This window comes from Siphateles boraxobius, unplaced genomic scaffold (genome assembly GCF_051911475.1).
Source record: "Siphateles boraxobius isolate OS27281-9 unplaced genomic scaffold, OSU_SipBor_1 2, whole genome shotgun sequence".
Classification (NCBI taxonomy): Eukaryota; Metazoa; Chordata; class Actinopteri; order Cypriniformes; family Leuciscidae; genus Siphateles; species Siphateles boraxobius.
This window is the reverse complement of record NW_027508810.1, coordinates 10,641,570-10,659,112: the sequence shown is the minus strand read 5'-3', so window position 1 is coordinate 10,659,112 and position 17,543 is coordinate 10,641,570. Positions and strand designations below refer to the sequence as shown.

The 17,543-nt window shown below is 42.1% G+C and overlaps 1 long non-coding RNA gene across 2 annotated transcripts in view; it reads left to right on the top strand.

Moving 5' to 3' along the window:
* LOC143744413 (uncharacterized) overlaps nt 1-17,543 on the top strand; it is a 396,113-nt gene that overhangs the window by 302,051 nt on the left and 76,519 nt on the right. The gene's annotated exons all lie outside the window — the stretch shown is intronic.

Genomic DNA, 17,543 nt, shown 5'->3' with positions numbered 1-17,543 from the left:
TCAGAAACGTCACTGTTAGTTTCTTTATAGATATCACAACTCACAGTAATAATAAGAATGCTCATGTAGCCCTAAAATATCATCTGCAGCCTTTATTATTTTTAAAAGTATCTCAGTCAGGGTTGTCTTTCCAAAGTCAATTCTTAAAGAAAGCCGGCATCTTGTTCTGCACCTGGCTGCAAGGACACTTACCCTGAAAAGGGGTGTAGGTGAGGGTTATCAACCTCTAGTTAGCCTCTTCATGCACTCGGCTGACAAGATTCAGGGCTAACTGTGACAGCCAAACTATTAGTGGTAATGAGAATCAATAGTGGTTTGAAGTGCATTGGCAGTTAATCCAAGAAGGGCCTCTCAAGGATTCCATTTTTAGACTTTAAGCACAGCGTGTCCCTGTGGTTCTTACTGCCCAAATAAGCTGCACGGACCAGAGGGTCAGGCTCAGGTTCAGTGCACTAATTGAATGTATTATTTTACATCAATCTCAACTGTCACTGTTGTTTGAGACATTTTTACTAAAGACTGCTGCAAAAGTCATCTGTAATTAAAGCGTTAGTTTACCCAAAAATTCAAATTCTGTCATTATTTACCCCCCTCATGTAGTTCCAAACCCATAAGACTTTCATTGATCTTCAGAAGACTAATGAAGATCTTTTTAATGAAATCTGACAGATTTCTGTCTCTCCATTGACAACCTATGCAACTACCACTTTCAAGCCCCAGAAAAAGTAGTAAAGACATCATTGAAGTATTCCATATGACTCCAATGATTTAACTTCGATTGTATGAAGCAAAGTGATTATTTACAAAATATCAATCTCCAACGCACGTTCATAAGAGCACCACGACGCAAGCATGTTGTGTTGATCCAAGAGCAGAAGTTGTTAAGTGAACATACATTGGAGGCTAATATTTTAGAAATAAAGTGGTAAAAAAAACTTTTTTTGAGTGCAAACAGATCACTCCCGTCGCTTCATAAAATTGGAGTTACATGGATTACATGAATGATGTATTTGAGTCTTGAAAGTGGAAGTTGTGTAGGCTATCAATGGATTCCATCAAAAAGATCTTCATTTGTGTCTTATGGGATTGTAACGACATTGGGTTAGGTAATTAATGAAAGAATTTAAATTTGTGGGTGAACTAGGCTAACCCTTTAATCATATACATGTGGTTATTATCTTAAAAAAATGAAAACATATTTATATACACGCAGTGTGACTCAAATTTATATCAAGGCTCTTGGCAGAACCACTTTATAAGACAAGCACACTTTTTAATTCTATTATATCCAATATAATATCACATAAATCTGAGACCACATTGAAAATCAAGAAAAGATTTTTCATCTACTAAATTAGTGTATTTTTTATTGTATTTATTGTTTTATTGTGAAATGTATATACATTTTTTTAAATAATTGTATTTTTTTATATAATAGCACGTGTGAATTAAAAAAGTTAAAATAGTATTTTTACCAGGGCTTCAGACTCTTGAGGCCCACTGTCACATTAAAATGATCTAAATGTTTATTTAATCAATTAACCTGACTATTCATAACAGAAATCCTAATCTTAACGTCTTGTTTGAAAAAAAGACGCATTCGAATCTCAAACCCTAAAGTGCTTAATCTGAGCATATTTAATAATTGTAATCCTACACAAGAAAAGATTATGGAGAACTCATGGCAATACATTGAAAAAAGGAGAAATGGAGCTCAACTCCCACTGAAACCCATTTTGAAACTCACACTCATTCATGATGGTTCCAAAGAACTGTCTGCAAATTCCTCCTAAAGCTGATCCTGTTTTCTTTTCTCTCAAATGTTTTCCTTTTTTAGGCACGTTTTGTGCAGCCGTGAACAATGTGCAATGTGTTCACTTGAGTGTTCTTATGGCTATGTAGCCTACCCATGCATAGAGAAAATTAATTAAAGGTCCCTTTAACAATGCCAAACATGACATAAAAGACACAATAGTCATTTGTCTTCAACTACTGTTGAAGTACATTGAGGTCATTTATAGTATGTCTATTATAAAGCTAATGCAGTAGCTGTCAAAAGAATTCTCAGATGACAGCTTATTTAACAAAGTTCAGTCATTCATCAACGTTCATTTTATGAATCAGTAAAATAAGTATTTAATTTAGCAGGGACCTGCTGCTTTTATCTTTAAGAGGTTTGTTCTAGTGATGGGATTTATGGCTCTTTGAGGGGATCCGGATCTTGGCGATCCGTTCCTTACAAAGAGCCGTTCAAAAGAACGGCTCTTTTGGCTCTTTTTAATTATTTAATCAGTTTTAAGAAGCCAGCTTGAGGGCATCTCAGTTTATCCTGGAAATAATCACTGGGAGGAATGATGAGGTGAGATTTGTAGTCAAATAATTGAAACTCAGATATCACACACCAATATCTGAGTTTGAATTTTTCTGAAATATAGATTATTACCTCATTTGTCATGTGTGGACTATATACCATAGGGTTGCACAACATCCCTCTGTTTAGAAAGTGACATCACTATTTTGGATTCACCTTTAGTACAAAGTGTGTGTATGTGTAAAGCTATGTTGACTTATGTTATTCATACAATACCTACTCACAAATAAACATAAAAAACAAAGCCGGCTGCAATGAATTTCTGTGCAAAACAGCTTTTACTACAAACAGTAACACTTCCACACAAGAACATTGTTATCACACAAGAACATTTTGATTAAAAAATCTCTTTTGGCTCTTTTTAAATATTTAGTCAGTTTTAAGAAGCCAGCTTGACGGCAGCGCGCACAAGTCATTGGCTCCGCTCCTACCCAATGACAAAGGCACGTAGGTTTTTTTTTCCATTGGAGTACTCACGTAAAGGATGGGCGCGCATGCACAACTACTATCATCATGCTGTTAGGCAGTAGTACCCCTGCGCTGGGTGCGCCCCTTCCCCTATAACAGAGGAGCTAATTTGTGTGCATCTGTGTGAAACACGCATAGGAAAAAAAGAACGACAGAAAGAACGGCTCCCCTCCAGCCGTGACTCGGCTCCCATCGTTCATGTTTATGAGCCGTTCAAAAGAATCGGTTCGTTCACGAACGTCACAACTCTAGTTTGTTCACTTCAAGTCTGTCTTGTGAAATAAGGTTTGTTAGCTTTAGCCCTATATTGATCATTACAATGTTGAATATATAAATTCACAGTTTTTTTAGATGAATAGCACATCCAAACTATTTGAATGTTGTTAAACGGTGAATCCTCTGGGATCAAATTAAGGCTTTTCTTAAAGTTGTGGGTGGTCTAAAAATAAATCATTGATGTGAATGAGAAAATTGTCTTTGTGAACTAATTAGCTCTAGAAAACAATGCAATTAGCATCCTCTGGTTTTATTTAAGAGCCTGTGAAATCAAAATTATAATTTTGTGGCTTTTGTGCCACATTTTTTTTAGCTTTAAATCAATACTACCATGCCTATTAGCTTTTTTCAATAATACACTATGCTTCCAAAGGTTAACAAAACTCACTTTTATCAGATTAAAAATTAATAGTGTCTGTCTTCTGAGAAAGTAGCTCATCTTTCTATGTATGTCTCTCCCCTATTGGCAATTTACAAAAAAAAATACAAAAATAAAAAGGAATGGAACCTTCGATATGCCCGGTGTTAGTAGAAGAATAGTTAGTAGAATTCAGACCTTGACTTGTTGTTTGTAACTATTTCTGTTTGTGTAAGAGGACAAAATGTCTTTGATCAAAGATTTTGCTTTATATTTATCAAAAGCAAAATGCATTAAAGCATAGGAAAGATTTGTGTCATATTCTACATTTGAGCACTTTGATCAGAATGATAATTATTACACTTTTGACATGTCACATCTCAAGCCCATTGTGAAAAGCATTCATTATTTCTGGCACTAGTTTGCAAGTCTGTGGATACTTGCTGATACGTACAGTGTAAAAGTATTTTCTGTGAGAAATAATGCAATTGCACTCATCATGTCCAACTAAGTGATTATTTTAGCCACAGCATATCCCAGAGTCCACCAGATCAGTGTTTGCTATGTTGTGCAATGGCGGCGCCCCTTCAATAAACAGTGGGGAGCCAATTAGACAGTGGTTTAAATGCTAGAGATAACAGGATGTGATCTGCCATTTAACAACATGTGTTCTCGGGCATTCACTGCAGAGATATGAAGGCAAATTATTAGCCTTTCAAGTCTCATGAAGAATAAACGATAGAGCATAGATCACATTGAGCCCGTACTGACTGAGAACACTGGTTTATGTTCCTGCGGAGAAATTGCTTGAAGCAAAGGAGCACAAGTTACATATTCTGTCATGATTCTGCCCTCGTGTCCTTGATTTTCTCTAGACTTGAGGCAGGATCATGACAGACCCATGTTTTGTGTGCAAGCACATGGCCTTTTTTTGGGCCATGTGCTTGTGTTGTCTCGTTACCTACCCCGCCCCCTTGTTATCCTCGTCTTGTCATTATTGTCTAGTCAGCTTCACCTGTTCTTGTCATTAGTGTCTCCCTATATCATCCCCTTGTGTTTGCTGTCCTTTGTTGGTTCATTGTGATTCTTACCTGTGTGTTACCTTACCTGTGTGTTACCTTACCTGTATCTTACCTTACCTGTATCATTCCTTGTGAGTATCCTGTCGAGTGTATTGTCTAGAGAAGGTTCTACTGTTTGTTTTTCGTCAAGTAATCAGTGAAGTCTAAGTTTAGTCTCTCCTAGTCTTGTCTGTTTTGCCCCCTCGTGGATTTTGTTTTCCTGTTTTTGTTCCAATAAACCTTGTGTTCATTGTACACTGTCTGCATTTGGGTTCATCTCCTTGCATCATCATAACAGAATGAACCGACCAAAGTCGAACCCAGCAGACAGAATGTCCTCCTATGTCAAGCATAACCCAGATGACCTTATAGATTGGTGGCTCATCTCTGACTCGAAGAGGGGCAAACTCCCGATTCCCTCCCAGGGAGAGCTATCAATGAGGGAGTATGCCCGGGTCGCGAACTAGAGGAGGTTTTTCTGATGGCCTGATGTCCTCCTAAAGCGCTACCTCATTGCGGGTCTCAACTCTCCTCCACCTCTGGCTGAACGGGAGAGGCTGGTTTGCCGTTCGTTCACTGAATATGGTGAATAAGCTGTCCCTGATTCCGGAGGGTCGTGTATTAGCTGTGGTCACGCCTGGGGAGCAGGCTCACGCCACTTCGACTCATGAGGCGTCATCTCCGCCCATTAGTCTCTGCGGTAAACGGGGAAGACGTCTTTCGTGGGAGTCCGCTTTCGGAGTCCTCCGCTACTGAGTCAATCCTTCCAGAGGCTGCTCTTTCGCTACCTGGAACAGATTCTGTTGAACGTTCCCAACCGGCTGCGAACCTGGCAGAGGCTTCTGCTCCGTGACCTAGAAAGAAGAGGAGGAGGGGAGTCTCTTGTCCTTTGTCATCCCCTGTGTCTGCAAGGGCTGTCCCAGAGCCTACTATGGATGGCGCTGTCTCAGAGCGCGTTGCAACCGAAGGTACTGTTCCTGAATTGGCTGCTGAGGGCGCGGCTCCAGAGTCTGCAGCAGTAAGGGCTGTTCCTGAGCTTGCAGTCGTGAGTGCTGCAGAGAGGGAAGCGGCCGATTCAGCTGCTGAGGCTGTTTTGCGCTCAGTTTCAGCTAATCAAGAGATGCCGGTCGTCATTGCTGCAAGAACCCTGTAAGAGGACTTGTCCCGTCTTGTCAAGATTCTTGAAGTACCTGTCTGTCCTGTCTCGTCCCCAGCACCCACGCCTGCCGCCGAGAGCGCAGCACCCACACCTGCCGCCGAGAGCGCAGCACCCACGCCTGCCGCCGAGAGCGCAGATCCCAAGCCAGTTTGCAGAGAGCGGTGATCCCGAGTCCGCTACTTTCAACGCCACTAAAGAATCAGACATGAGGAGTGTCGATTCCGCTTGGGGAAGCGTTGATTCCGGGTCTGATTCTGAGAGCTCATTTCCTGTTCCCACTCCACAGCCACCTGCCACACCCCTTGTCTTCGCCCCGCTGCTGGCAGCAGCAGTTCCCACTGTCACCCAACCTCTGAATGTTTCCCCGCTCTCCCCTGTCATGGTTCAATCCCGGATGGTTTCACCTACTTCCCACACTACACCACCCAAACCCACCCGGATCCCTCATCCGAAGCCCACTTCCCGTAAATCCAAGAACCCCCAGCCCACCTATCCACCCTGGACTATCCCCCATTAACTCTGTGTATCCTCCAACACCCCTTCCGTGTTTATTATTTCTGATTTGTCATCCCAACCCTGTTGTTGTGTTTTCGTGTTTGCCACTACTGTTGTTTGTCATGTTTTGTTGGTTTGTGTCAGTCTCAGTCTGCGACATGTCTCAGTCTGTCATGTCCCGTGTTTGATGACCCCTTAAGGGGCGTCTGGAAGCCACTCCTTAAGGTGGGGGTTCTGTCATGATTCTGCCCTCGTGTCCTTGATTTTCTCTAGTCTTGAGGCAGGATCATGACAGACTCATGTTTTGTGTGCAAGCACATGGCCTTTTATTTTGGGCCACGTGCTTGTGTTGTCTCGTTACCTACCCCGCCCCCTTGTTATCCTCGTCTTGTCATTATTGTCTAGTCAGCTTCACGTGTTCTTGTCATTAGTGTCTCCCTATATCATCCCCTTGTGTTTGCTGTCCTTTGTCGGTTCATTGTGATTCTTACCTGCATGTTACCTTACCTGTATCATTCCTTGTGAGTATCCTGTCGAGTGTATTGTCTAGAGAAGGTTCTACTGTTTGTTTTTCGTCAGGTAATCAGTGAAGTCTAAGTTTAGTCTCTCCTAGTCTTGTCTGTTTTGCCCCCTCGTGGGTTTTGTTTTCCTGTTTTTGTTCCAATAAACCTTGAGTTCATTGTACACTGTCTGCATTTGGGTTCATCTCCTTGCATCATAACATTAATCTAAAAAAAACAAAAAAAACTGAAAGTTCCTTTGATGGACAAGCCTATAACCACAAAGTGATTGCTGGGAGCAGTATCTACTCCAATCTACATATTTTCTCAAATCCCTCATTGACCTTAAGGGGCAACAGAACTTTATGGGGACAACGCTTGCTTCCACAAAAACTCTTGTCTAAAACAGTCTCTAAATGGGGGTTGATTATTTTGGGGTTTTGTAACAATGTCTGTAAATGGGGCCTCCGGCTGTTGAAAATTCTGTTAGGGTCAACTCTGACCAGGCCCTGCAGTACAATCAAATCAATAGACACTTTGAAAACACAGATGAGAGTTTTTACAAGTGAATGGCAGGGGACTAATACAGACATAAGCCCATCTAAAAGCCTTGATGAAAAAACAGCCCTGAGGGGAAAAACAAAGGCTCCAGTAGCACTTATTTTTTGCAAAGGCTCAACGGCAAATGAATCCATCTATCCCGAGCTGCTTTGGATTCTGGTTGATTCAAGTCTTCTGCTCCCAGAATACAATTTTCTCAATTCGTTCTGGCTGCATCTGTCTGGTTAAAAATCAAAACATTCATGGACGACTAATGTATAATGTTGAAGATTTTTCATCAGTCCAAAATAAATTGAAAATAAATGTATTCAGTGAATTTCTGGTGCCAGAAAAAGCTGACCTAACTGGCCCTTTTGAAGCAATCATCCAGTGCATCCTGCTAGTAAACACAATATTTGACACTACTGCTCTGTTCATAGCATAATAACGATTTATGTACTTAGCAGAGTACGTATATTCATGTTTAGTGTTCTAAGCTGCAATCAGTAGTGCTATTTTAATGATTCCATAGAAATGTATGATTTAGATATGCTGACTTTCTGCCTGTTTCACTTTAAACAAAATGCATTTTACCCCACCATTTTTCAAAACACTGCTGGCAAATTGATGGCATTACAGAGGAGGCAACACCTTTCAATATTGCCAGTCCACATTACATGTACAGCATTGGTTAGTTGCCTCATATTGGAAAGTGCCAGTCACTGCTCCTACTACTCACCATTAGTTGTGTCCAGCCTGTAATGTAAGCCAGCCAAATTAGTTTTGCTCTTTTTTTAAAAAATTATAAGGTGATTAAAAAACCCTGCTTGTCTTTGTTTGTTCTAGACAGATTGGCATCACATGTTTCCATGTGTTTTTTTTTTTTTGTCAATCTAAATGAATCCAATCCAATTTCCGATTCCCGAAAACTTTGTAAAATAGGCCATTCATTAAAAAAAAGATTTTCTCAGGGAGGGGGTGGGGTTATATGAACATATCTGATTACCTCTATACGATGCATAATAATGTGGTGTTAAATAACTGCAGCTTTGCTTTGTGTACAGGGGTAACTGCTGTATTTTTGCCGAGGAGGTCATTCCCGAACTCTTAGTCTGCACTGATACGACCACGGAGGTCGCCCATGAACTGCCTGCCCATCCTGTTACGACCACAGTGGTCGCCTGTGCATGTCGTAAATTAATATTCAATACTGAGTGTTGGCTGGACAAGCTGAGTAATTGATTGAAATATTAATTTAGCTACATCAAGTTAATCAGATTAACTGATCCAAATATTTTAACAAATTATGATTAATCATTCACATTTCCTCTTTGAGCTAATTTGCTACAACAGAGAGGTTAGACACTTCCTCTGTGACCCTCACAAGGAACACACAGGGTTCAGAGAAGGCCTCCTTGGCCAATACAGGACAGACAAAGATTTAATTCTAAGAAAAGGATAATTTTCATGTCCACAGAAAAATCACAATCAAAACTAATCTAAAAAAACACATACACACAATCACACATACATGGGTAAAATGGAAAGTGACATAATAAAACCGAAAACAGTGACTGGGGAATGAAGCTATGCAAAAGAGTCATCCACCAAAAGAGCCATCAACTTATTATTTTCAAAGCATTTCATTAAATTTGCGCTACTTGCATTGCCTTTGCAGCTGAAGCAGTCGGTTGGTCTGAAGAGGGTCATTGATGATTCCGTGAGTCGATGGTGTTGAAGTTGCAATTGATTTCTTCTGCTTTGAATGAAGAAATTATGACAAACTTGCATGGTTAATTTGACTCTGTTATGGTTGAGATAGTAAGCACATGGTTGATTGCAGATTGAGTAAGCAACCTGGAAAAAGAAGAAAGTGGGCAGAACTGTGCATGGGCTCTTTAAAGTCTTGGAAAAGTCACACCTCTCAGGGTTGACCTGACCAATGAGAAAAGTGGATTTTCCAAGCGGGAAGATTTCTCTGTTGAGGGTGTTAAGGCTCTTTGTGTGCAAGCATGGTTAGAATGGCTGTGGCAGTTTGTGTCAATTTACACTCTGATTAATATAACAAGCACACGCTGCATTCTATGAGGAGGTGACGCATAGAGTTGAGTAAAGTGTGAGTAGTTAAATTAGCATTGATTAGATTGAAGGTACGATATGGGTGGGGTTACGATATAGTAGTAGTAACTAGTATAACTAGTAATTCACTTATAAACCTTGTATAAAACAAACTTCAATGCAAGGGACTCTATACAATTCCATTCTAATCATAAACACAAAGTCTTGAGATGCATGTTCATGTATAGAACTGTTTGTCTATAAATTAGACAAATTTAATTTTTTCAGTGCAGAAAAGTCTGTTTTATGTGTCTTTCTATGGCCTGATTCAAAATGAGTTTAGAGCAAGGCTCTGAGACATAACAAGCAGGAGAAGACTGGTTTATAATAATAATAATAATACATTTTATTTGGCTGACGCCTTTCTAAATACCCAAGGACATCTTACATGTTTCGGAGGAAAAAAAAAAAGGACATAGATTAAAATACATTTAAATTCATAGTAGGCTAATACATGTTACAAATAAGACAAATCAGCAAAATGCTAAGAACGCCAGAAGAAAGCACTATAAAAGAGTGTCAGGAGGGTAACTATGGCAATATAGAACTAAAATGTTTTTAAGATTAAAAGCTTTCTTAAAGAGATAGGTCTTTAACAATTTTTTAAATGAATTGATTGTGTCTGCCTGTGGAATGTAGGAGGGGAGGGCATTCCAAAGTCTTGGAGCAGCGCAACTGAAGGCCCTGGCCCCCATGGTGGAGAGACAGAATTTGGGGGTGACGAGAACGAAGGCCAGTTGAGGAAGACCGAAGGGAGCGTGTAGGAACATATCCTGATAGGAGGTCATAAATATAGCTGGGTGCAAGATTATGAAGTGCTTTGTAAGTGATGACAAGGGTCTTGAAATCAATACGGTAGTGAACAGGGAGCCAGTGTAGAGTGATAAGGATAGGTGTGATATGATCAGATGGTCTGGAACCAGTGAGGATTCGAGCGGCAGAATTATGAATAAGTTGAAGTCTATTTAGCAGCTTAGAAGGGAGACCGATGAGAAGGGAGTTGCAATAATCGAGACGAGACGTGACAAGGGCATGAATTAAAGGTGCAGTGTGTGATTTTTAGCGACATCTAGTGGTTCGGCTGCGAGTTGCACTGAGGGCTCAGCCCACTGCTCACCCCTCCCTTTTGAAGAAGCTACGGTGCCTGAAACTGGACAAACATATCGTCTGAGACAGCATAGAATAGACAGAGTAAGCCAAGAGTGTGTAACATTGTCACTGTTTCTGTACCACAGTCCATTATAAACCACATCATGGATAAAGTTTACAAAGCCATAGTCAGGTGAGGATCAAGGGTCTTAATATATAATATAATAATAGTAATCAGCTGATTGTCTCACAAACGTAACCAGCACATTTCCCCCCACATAGCAAACCCATAATACAGCGAGGGAGAAGAACCACATGAAACTATGCAACTATATATTGTTTCTAACAGGAAAGTAAAAGTTTAGCTGGCTCAATATGAGCTGTTACTGTGGCTGAGCTGGTTAAAGCGTAAAGCCTTGTTTAAACTCAACGCGTCCGCATGAGCCCAAAGGTGCGTGCGGCAAAAATGGCATGATTGTACAGGGCGCGCGCCTCCGCATCCCCTAGACACCATTTACTACACACAATAGGCATTTTTTTCTCTGATTTTGAAAACTCTTCACAATCGACTTAAAATGCTTCCAAGATCGACGGTTTGGTGATTCCTGTAACGTTACTGTTTTACGTTCAATGACAAGAGTACTAATCAGCTGTCTCACGACCATGCAGCACATTTATCCCCACATAGCAAAGCCATAACACAGCGAGGGAGAAGAACTAAGTTACATGAAACAATCCAACTACATATTTTACACCACTGACAAGGGAAAAGTCATTACTCACGGTGTTTATGGCTAGCTTCTAGCTTTCTGCTGCTTCTCTTTCAAGGTTGTGACGAAACGCGCTCTGTAGCGCTGTTTGTTCGCTGTCGGCTACATGACGTCACAATACAATAGACGTCGACCTTCATAGAAGGGGATTCCCGCGGTTATGTAGAAATAAATGTCTCATTCTAAGGTAATAAAAACATTACGGTTTATTAAGTAAGTTCTTTATACACCACTGACAACATAGTTATGGATGTCATATTGCATTTCAGTTAATAGAATCTCACATTTTTTACACATTGCACCTTTAATGTTTCAGTGCTGGCTTGTGTCAATGAGGGTCTAAGCCTGGAGATATTTCGGAGATGAAAGAACAAGGCCCGGATAAATGATTTAATCTGAGATTTAAATGAGAGGGAACTGTCCAGGATGACACCAAGGCTTTTGACTTGAGTTGACAAAGGGACCGTGGTCTCATCCAGTGTGGACGCTCTAGGTGCGCGTGACAGGGTATCGGCCAGGTACATGTGTTTACCTTTTTTTGTAGACCAGGTCGATGTTGTATTTTTGGAGCTGCAGCATCATGCGTTGCAGTCGTGCAGGTGTTGAGAAGATGGGCTTTCTGATGATGGTGATCAGAGGTTGATGGTCTGTCTCTATGGTGACAGGCTTCCCGTAGATATAGTCATTGAACCGCGAACACGCAAACACAACTGCCAGGAGTTCTTTTTCGATTTGGGTATATAGCGTGTTTCGGTCTCAGTCATTGTGCTTGATGCGTAGGCTATAGGTCTGCCCCCTTGTAGACATGCTGCTCCCAGTCCGTGTTGGGAAGCGTCACATGTGAGTGTGACTGGTTGGTCAACATCGTAGTATGACAGGACAGGCGGACTGGAGATGCATCTTCTCAATGTGTCGTATGCATCTTGGTGTTGCTTCAGCCAGCACCACGCTGTGTCTTTGCGTATCAGCTGATTGAGAGGGGCAGTTAACTCACTCAGGTTTGGTACGGACTTTCCCAGGTAATTTACCATGGCTAGAAATCGTTGTAGAGCTGTCACATCTCCGGGAACAGACATTTCAGTGTTTGCAGTGGTCTTGTCAGGATCTGCTTTTAGGCCTTCGCTGGTGAACACATGACCGACATAAGTTACCTCTTTCAGCCGGAACTTGCACTTGAGGGGGTTGAGTCTCAGATTGACTTTGCGCGCACGGTCAAGCACTCTCTTTAGGTTTGCAGCGTGCTCCGCTTCCGTGCGGCCTCCAATGATTATGTCGTCGACGATGATGGCACAGGGGTATCCCGCGAATATCTGTTCCATTGCGCGCTGGAATACTTCGCTGGCTGAGTTTATTCCAAACGGCATTCTTAGGAGCCTGTATCGTCCAAAAGGTGTGCTAAATGTGGTCAACAGAGATGACTTACTGTCCAGGGATATCTGCCAAAAGGAACTTTTAGTACTGAAAACAGTGTTGCATTGGCCATCTGTGATGCAACCTCTTCAACCTGCTTTCACTCTGTCCTGCATGGCTACAGGGATGCGGCATGTTGGGCGGACGACGGGCTGCACGTCAGGGTCTATTTTCATAGAATATGTCACCGGTAGCTTGCCAAGTTCATCCTTGAATAGATCTGCATACTCTGTGAAGATCTTGTGTGGCAGGTTGATATCTGTGTTCACACTGAGTTGGTGAACATCCTTACTCAGCGTCATTAGCTTCATGCGTATGCTTGCTAGTAGACCTAGTAGTGGCTGGACATTCCTCTCCACAATGTGGAACCGTAGTTTGTTTTGCGGATCTGCAAGCAGACATCGCAGGATGACTGAGACCAAGGTGCTGATCATGTTTCCCCCATATTAGACAAGGTTGGTGATTATTGAGCGGTCAATCGGTTCCCCGCTCTCCACATGTTTGAAAGCATCATAGGATAGAACGTTGCACTGTCCACCTGTGTCGACTTTCATCTCTACAGCTTTGCCATTGATGTGTCCCTAGGCGAACGCTACATTTTTCTCATTTACGTTTGAGTCTATTGTGTCCACGACAACTGGTGTTATTCCATCTATACAGAATGAGTCATCTTCAGCAGTGCTGCCCGTGGCCTGGTTCAGTTCGAGGTGGTGGACGGACTCCCTGGAGCTTTGTATCCTAGAGTATCTCTGTACTGACCTGCAGCATTTCTTGTAGTGGTTCCATTTTTTACATGCATGGCATTGTTGACCAGAAGCTGGACAACTTTCTCTCTTGGCATCATGGCTGCCACCACAATTATTACAGTTGACAATGGGCTATTCATTTCTCCCTGTCTGTGCCCTCTGTCGCGAGCCAAAGCTCTGCTTCCTACCACATTTGTACTGCAGACTGTCAACACCAGGAGGAGCATGCAATGATGACAATACCCTGGTGTGATGTTCTGTTTGCTCATAAATTTGACACAGTGAGATGGCTTTAGCTAGAGTTAGCTCACTGTCACGCAGCATTATTTTTCTTAGATTATCATCAATTATGCCACAGACCAGTCTGTCACGGATGAGCTCGTCTTGCAGTATTCCGAAGTTACAGCCCTTTGCTTTTATTCTTAAATCTGTGACGTATTTTTCGAATGGCTCACCTTGGTGTTGGAACCGTGTATTGAACTTGTGTCTCTCCACTATCATGTTTATTCGGGGACTGCAGATCGCCTGGAATTTTCTCTTCAGACATTCGGGGTTCTCTTTTGACTCAGCCGGAGTGATGATGGGTCCCGGTGCGTCGTCAATGTCGGGGCCTCTCACCGAGGGCGCGTAGACGAACGACCTCTCCCTTTCAATGCCCTCCGATCCTGCGAGATTTCGGTGAATGTAGGCTTGTGTGCGGGCCGGCTTGTCAGAGTGTGCCGCTGCGATAAAAATGTCATATTCCTGTTCGAACACTCGCCAACTCTCCGCGATGTTCTCATCAAAGACGAGGGGATCCGGTCTGCGAAATCCGTCCGCCATGATGCACTTTATGTCCGTTAGCAGGATAGCTGGTAGCAACGTTAGAAGCTGGTTATTGTCCTTATTTGACTGGCAAGCAGTCGTGCGCTCCGTGATGAATGAACTGCACGATCAAAAGTGTCCGTGTTCACTTCTGACACCATGTAAAATGACTATTCAGACGAAATACTTTATAAACTGAACTCTGTTTATTAGCTTGCTTGTGCAGCTCCCAGTCACCAGTATCCTAGCCTGGTCTCCACCTTCTACTACCTTTTGCGCATGCCCCGTATGGTAACCAGTATGGTGACTACAGAGGCACATTCAACTACAAGTGAGCATTGGGTGAATGCTCTACAAGCAGGATCCGCATTGGGCTTTTTGAGGACCGGAGTGACAGCAGCAGTCTTAAAGAATAGACATTTCTCAAAGAAAATAGACATTTTGGGAGACATCAAGACCATCGAGTAGTCACATAAAATCAGCAGCAAAGGAACAATTAGTAGTGGCATCAACATGAATATTAAAATCACCAACAAGTAATATATTGGGAGAATAGATATTTAGTGAATTCATTAATGACTTCACTAAAGTCATTAAAAAAAAAATTCTTCTCTTTTAAATCTTTCCTTCCCTTTTAAATCTTCCCTTGTCTGGCTTTTGCTACTCTGAGCAATGCCTGAACTTTGTATTTTGAGCACTTCTTGCATCGTTCTTCCCTCTTCACGATGACTCACTTGCTTTAGTCCTCAAATGTAAGTCGCTTTGGATAAAAGTGTCTGCTAAATGACTAAATGTAAATGTAAATGTAAATGCAGAAAATTCAGTTGAGAACAGGTCAGATGGTTTAGGTGGCCTATAGAGTGTTAAAATTACCAATGGTTGAAAGCCATAGAGTTTAACAGCCAAACATTCAAAAGAAGAAAAATGAGGTATACTGATTGTTTTAACTTTGATCGCGTCACGATAGACAACAGCAACCCCACCTCCACGCCCACTAGAGCGTGGTTGGCTGATGTAAGTATAACCATTAGAGGTTGTTTGATTAAGATGAAAATAATCATTAGGCTGTTGCCAAGTTTCAGTGAGACACATAATGTCCAGTTTACCATCAATAATAAACTCACTTATCAGCAGACCTTTATTTGTAAGAGATCGAACATTAAAAAGTCCATATTTAAAACAGTAAGTAAAACTAGCGTTTCGTGTTGGCTTGGTAACTGGAATCAAATGATTTGGATTAGCTCCACGGCCGGTGGAGGAAACGGGACGAGCTTTAGACCAAATCAAACTAATAGTAGAGGATGACTTACTGGATGTATAAGATCCGCGGTGGATGTATCTCGGTCGGGAAAGAACATCACGATGGGCAAAACAGAGCCAGCGGAGTCCTGAAGTTCATTGAGTTCAGACGCAGTAGCTCCGCTGCCGAGTATTTTAGTGCTGAAGTGGCACTGACAGTAGAGCATTAAGGAATCCACCAGAGACACATGTTAATCCTCATATTAACAGCAATATTTTAGAAACCCCCTTGGTAGGTTGAATTTCGAAGTTCAGTAGTTAGGGATGCCGGTAAGAAACTTATCCGCGTGTCACCACCGATGAGTGTGTGTATGTATGTGCGTGCGAAAAAGCGCACCAGGGTAGACACACACAGTGATCCACCACGTAGATAACCTGGTAGCAGGCAGAACACCACAGCAGGCACGGACGTCACCTGGGACAGCTTTCACAAATCACGGTCAAGGAATGGGGACGTTTCAGTAGGAAGAACCAACAGGCTCAGAGCTGAGATGCCAGTGAGTATCAGTGCGTCACAACCGGCAGCACAGGGCGGACCGGGGAAGACACATGGTCAGTGTTGTGGGTAACGCGTTAGAGTACTCGAATTACCTTTTTCGTGATATGTGTAACTTAACGCGTTAGTTTTGTGCGTTGAGTAATCAGTTACTTTGTTATTTTAGAAAAAAAGTAATCCGTTATTTTAAGGAAAGGAAAATCCCAACTGCAGCCTGTTTTTTGTCCGACAGTAGTATGCCTAGGTCTACTGTGCCACCTGCGGATGTATGAGCGGAGCCGAAGCGCTGTAATCATAAAGTCAATGGCTGTGATACGTCTGTGCCCTGGCCTGCTCCCCCCCATAGACATGATGTCTATGCTCCCCCCTGTGTGTGTGTGTGTGTGTGTGTGTGTGTGTGTGTGTGTGTGTGTGTGTGTGTGTGTGTGTGTGTGTGTGTGTGTGTGTGTGTGTGTGTGTGTGTGTGTGTGTGTGTGTGTTTTCGAACTCCCGGCAAGATGGCAGAGAGGACAGCGTTTGCAGTATGGAAGTACGCACATAATTTTCAATTTGTCAACGAAAAGGAAAAGAACATAACAGTGATGTTGGACACTGAAATTGCTGAGTATTTTAAGTCAGGTGTCGAGATCGATATGTTGAACAAGTTCCCCAAGATCAAGACAGTGTTTCTGCGCTTCAATACCCCACCACCCTCCAGCGCACCCGTGGAGAGACTTTTCAGCCTCGGGAGTCTCGTTCTTACTCCCAGGAGAAATCGACTGTCGGACAAACGTTTCGAAATTCTGCTTCTTCTACGTTTTAATCGCTACTTTGAAGAGTAAATGTAAGAGGAGAGGACTATGTTAAAGCGAATTTAGGTGAGTCACAAACGTTGTTACACTTAATTAATATTTAGTTCGGCTATTAAGCGATTTGTCATTTGCCTGTGTGGCAGTGAATGATTTTATTCGGTTTGTAATCATTTTTGTTTGACAGACAGCTGTTAATTTCTGTTAGATCGTTGACTGGTGAAAAAATCAGGAGTTATCTTGTTGTATGGTGCTCATAGGCTACCCGGGCTGGGAAGGTGTGAATTTTGATTAATATGTTCTGTGATAATAAATAAATAAAACGCTATGTGGAATAGCCTATTGATGACTGTCTTTCCTGTTATTGTTATTCCGCAGTGTTAATTTAGTCGGATGACTGACGTTATTCATTGCCAGGAGTCACGACTTCTAGGTGCATTTAAAGGGGGCCGTGTCTGTCAATTAAGCTGCAGCATGTGTGAGGCGCTGCAAACGGCTTTTAATTTTTGGTAACGCATGAGTACTTTTATGAATAGATAACGCTGTAACGTAACTGATTACGTTTAATTGATGGTAACGTTGTAACCTAATTAACTACTTTCCAAAGTAACTATACCCAACACTGCACATGGTGTACGTGGATCCACCTCGTAGTTAGCCCGGTAATAAGCAGGCCCTCCAAGGAAAGCATGTATTACCACAACAGAGAAGAACGGCACCATTGACAGTTTTCTCAGCCCAAGGACGTGAAATGAAGACGTTTCAACCGGAGTCAACAGGCAGTCAGCAACATTT